At 42.5% G+C, this 5,000-nt stretch overlaps 1 protein-coding gene across 3 annotated transcripts in view; it reads right to left on the bottom strand.

Annotated features, from left to right (window-relative positions):
* The window catches only part of LOC135100666 (organic cation transporter protein-like), a 72,471-nt gene that overhangs the window by 26,982 nt on the left and 40,489 nt on the right, over positions 1-5,000 (bottom strand). The gene's annotated exons all lie outside the window — the stretch shown is intronic.

The following is a 5,000-nucleotide window of genomic DNA, read 5'->3' on the forward strand; positions in this document are numbered from 1 at the left end:
CACACACACACACACACACATTGCAAAGCAGGATATAAAGTAAACTAATGACACCTGATGAATTTTTTACTCCTTTTTCCAGGATACTCTTCCATTTATCCGAGAATCTTCTGCACGACACATTTATAAACGCAATGGGCTCTTTTTACATCGCACCCTCCCTCCCCGTCACGCCACAACACCACGCACCACACCCAGTCACCGCCACCCGTCACTCACCCTCTCCCAGCCCCGCCCTCTCCCTCATGTCCCCTTCAGTGTTAAAATGATGCCAACTCTCACCGATGGCCCTGCGTGACGTAAGCAGCCGTCGTCATAGTAACAGTTGCCGGAACCCCAATGACACTCTGGTTGTGTTAAGGGAGGAGGAGGAGGAGGAGGAGGAGGAGGAGGAGGTGATTAGTTACCAACCAGGAAACATCTGGTTGGAAGCACGTGGTCTGCAAGGACAATATCTGCCTTGTAACAGGTCAGATGAACGCATACATAGTCATGACTGCTTGACTTTCACTCTCAACGTACGAAGACTTGACAGCATTACGAAATTCAGTGAGGGAAAACCAAACTCCCAATGAGTCTTGTAGAATTCAATGAAGAATAAAATAATGGCTGATTTCATACTATTTACTCCCCCTACATGTATTTCTCACATTAATCCCGCGAAATAAAATGCGAAGTGAGAGCAGTACTGTAAAAAAAAAAATAATAATAAATAAATAAATGTTAAATACATCTAATGCGCTCTTAAGAATTCCAACATGTGAATGTGAAAGCAGCTTCCACATATATACCTCTCCTTGACTCGCCAAGCCTCCTGACACCACTGGAAGGATTACCTACTGCGTCATTTCTCAGTTCGAGTTTCAAGCGTGTAACAAAACCAGGACATTTTCTTAAAGATGTATCACGTTAACAGTATAAATTGCGACCTCATTAACGGTCTACATGTTACCAGTGAGGATAGGCGAGGATGGGAAAGGATGGGAAGCATAAGAGGGGAAGAAGTGTTAAATTTCCAAACAAGGACGAAGGTTTGGGAGAAATATTGGAGAGGTCATAATGGCCTTCAGAGATGTATGGGAGGAGGGAGATGGCGGTGTGTGAAGCTAAGGGGAAGAGGGGTGAGAACCTGGGATCTGGTTGTGTAGAGGAGGCTTTGGGATGTGAGTAATACAGTGAAGTGAGAATATGGAATGCATATTGAACAACGCTGTGGAGATGCATGATATGGGTGCTACAAGGAAGTGAGGATATGGGACGTCGATTGAACAAAAAATTGAGGTCACAGAATATGGTAGGACGAAGAAATTGAATTATGGAATGTGGATAGGGCAAGGAAGTGAAGATAAAAGATATAGATGGTGCAAAGGAGTGAGGATATGGGATATTGAAAAGACAAAAGCGTTAGGATACAAGACATGGATGGGTCAAAGAAATCAGAATACGAGATGAGCATGGGGGAAACGAATGAAGATATGTTAACTAGGCAGGACCAAGGAATGTGGATATAGAAAGTGGATGGTACAAAAAGCAAAGGAAACGAGTGCTCATCGGAGAAACACTTAGACAACCACTTGTAGATCTGATGGCTTCTTGCAATTCTTAAAACAACCTCATAACGAATAAAGGGAGACCGGTCCTAATAAAGATAACAGAAATACATACAAAAAGCTTTACAAGTAAGAACACTACGCACTGATAGCTAAGCCTCCTTGAAGACCAAGTACGAATAACAATAGTGATGGATGACCTCGTTAAGCCTCACTGCCTGCCTTCTTGAGCTCCTAAGCACGTGGTTTGACTGAAGGATAGACGGAGATGATCACGTACGAGGCTGTGATGATGAATGAATCTAGATGAGAGAGAGAGAGAGAGAGAGAGAGAGAGAGAGAGAGAGAGAGAGAGAGAGAGAGAGAGAGAGAGAGAGAGAGAGAGAGAGAGAGAGAGAGAGAGAGAGAGAGAGAGTAAACATAGAGAAATACACAGAAAGACAGATGGACATATACGTAGAACTGTGTGTCTCGTTATCGCCACCTTTACCTTCCTGCCGGGGCTTAAAACTCCTACAGTTCTTTAGTATTTCTGCCAGCCTTGTTTTTCTTGGGTTTTGTGTTTTCCGTCCATTCTTTATAGTGCTTTGTTTTTTTTTCTTCATATCATATTTATTTATTTTTTTATGATTTTTGATGAGGTCGGTGTTGAAAATTTGGTTGGAATTCAGAGTTTGGTGAGGTAGATGTAATATTACTGTTTTCTTCGGATACCTTATCTTCTATCCACCAATTTCCACCACCACCACCACCACCACTACCACCAGTATCTCACACGAGAGTTACTAACACCATCATCACCACTATAACCACCACCACCACCACCACCACTGTTTCGAGCAAAAGACGACGCCACTCTCAACTTGCCTCCCCTCAGCGTCCTTTCTGGCTGGTCATCCTTTTTGCCTCATTGTCATTTAGATCAAAGGCAACAAGATAGGCGCCGAGACTTGCACGCATGCACACTGAGAAGGGCGACTCAAACGTTATTACTGACATCAGCTGGTGGTCTGCTGAGGCCACGAACAATGATGATGTGTATACCTATCTATCTGTCTATCTATCTCTTTATCTATCACTGTCTACCTAACTACCTATCAATCTGTCTATCTACCTAATACAAGATTCAACTATTCTATATCAGGATCTGTTCTGAGTAGGTCACTGGCCCTTTGCATTACCAATACTGTCTTGTTATTATGGACTGAGAGAGACGAGCGTGTAATGCTGTATTAGTGAGGTTGTGGGTCCCATTAGGCTTCATCTCCGTCCTATTCTGTTTTCCTTTAGGGATCTTGTTTGGTACAAATATTATGGTCATACTAATATCTCTGCGGAGACAAAGATTTTTACTTTGAAGCTGATTGTGTGTGTATGTGTGTGTGTGTGTGTGTGTGTGTGTGTGTGTGTGTGTGTGTGTGTGTGTGTGTGTGTGTGTGTGTGTGTGTGTGTGTGTGTGTGTGTGTGTGTGTGTGTGTGTGTGTGTGTGTGTGTGTGTGTGTGTGTGTGTGTGTGTGTGTGTGTGTGTGTGTGTGTGTGTGTGTTATTTCGCATTATGACGAGACACGGAAGCAAAGCAGGGTGACTCAAGACTCCAATGTTGATGAGTTGAAGCAGAATCCTATCACAAAATCCTTGGGTGTCGTTGGAATAAAAGTAATCAGCTGTAAAGTCAACCAAATGTGAAAGCTTTGCCCTTTTATAATATCACCTATGTAGTTTCCTAGTACGAATATACAAGCACGAGGGAGATCAGCAATAGGTAAAAAGTTCTTGTGTTGTCTGCTCTTCTCAATGATAAAAAAAAACAACAACAACAAGGAAGAAGAGTAGGTGGTGATAATGCGGCAACATCTCTCCCCTTCTTCCTTTGATATTCTTCTAATACCGAACAGTGTGAATACAGTCTGTTTTTCTATATCTTACTGTACATTCCTGACATCATAAATACATGGATATCTTACCAAGTCTCCTCCCCTTCTTCCTCTCGTTCTTGTCTATCCCACCCCACAATGCCATGCTATACGTAGTACCTTAAGCACTTCTTTCTTACCTTTTCCTTTCTTCTTTCTACGGTCAAGGTGGGTGGGAGTTGTCATCTGGCAACTTATAGCGCTTGCGCTCGTCCCACTCTGCCTTCTCCGTTATGTTTAATAATAATAATAATAATTACCCTTTCACTTGCTGTCCATAATGTATTTAATTACAAGCTTTAATTTCGCAACACCACTTTTGTTTCACCGGCGTTTTCTTAATCAGCGTTCGAAAGATCCCTCGCCTATCTTTTCTCCTCAACTAGTTTTGTTTGCACACGAGTCTTTCTTCTAAGTCTACAGGGATCTGGCTGGCTGGGGGCTGGACAAGCAAGGTAAACAAGAGGTGATTCTTGTGTGTCAGTGCAGTCTGCGTCACGGGTTCCAGAATGTTGGTAAAGAGATGATGTGTGAAGGTGTGAAAGCAAATCCATCCAAACACTGAAGGATTAATACACACACACACACACACACACACACACACACACACACACACACACACACACACACACACACACACACACACACACACAGAGAGAGAGAGAGAGAGAGAGAGAGAGAGAGAGAGAGAGAGAGAGAGAGAGAGAGAGAGAGAGAGAGATAATAAAACTCCTGACCTGCTTCATTCTGATAATGGCGTCTGCTGCCTCTAAGCTAGCACAGGAAAGGCTGCCACTACTCACACGGGACAGTCTCCGCAGTGATATTATTATGAGCAATGTGTCCTTTCTCTCTCTCTCTCTCTCTCTCTCTCTCTCTCTCTCTCTCTCTCTCTCTCTCTCTCTCTCTCTCTCTCTCTCTGTCATACCCTATAATAAGCGTAACGCGCTTCATTACTGGCTAATTTTGATGATGATCGGTGTATTATATGAAATTTGGGTACTGTAATATCTGATTATAAATAATGAAAACGATACACATACACCATTATTGTACTACGCAGGTTTTTCAGCCTATCCCTTCGGTAATGTCGTCTACTTTCATTATACAGTGTTAATATTGGAATTATACAGATAATGACATTAATTCCACATACGCATGCTCATTATGGATCAAATTACATGGATTGGTGGCATCTGATAGCTCCCCATCCAACTGAGGAGAGAACACAACCCGAGGGTAATTGGTACACTTAGAAGAGCAACAACAAGGAGCAGCATTCACCTTGCTAAGATACTCAGTGGACCCTTTCGTCATCAGTCTTGGCAAAGTTCCCGAACTTGAGGTCAAGTCACAGGCAAACAAGCAGAGAAAGAAACACCGAAAACTATGATAACAAGATATTTTACACTAACAAGAATAATGATATACACTACTACTACTACTACTACTACTACTACTACTACTACTACTACTACTACTACTACTATTACTGCGACTGCTACTACCACCACTACTACTATTACTACTACAAATA

The sequence above is a fragment of the Scylla paramamosain genome, chromosome 5, assembly GCF_035594125.1.
Source record: "Scylla paramamosain isolate STU-SP2022 chromosome 5, ASM3559412v1, whole genome shotgun sequence".
Taxonomy (NCBI): Eukaryota; Metazoa; Arthropoda; class Malacostraca; order Decapoda; family Portunidae; genus Scylla; species Scylla paramamosain.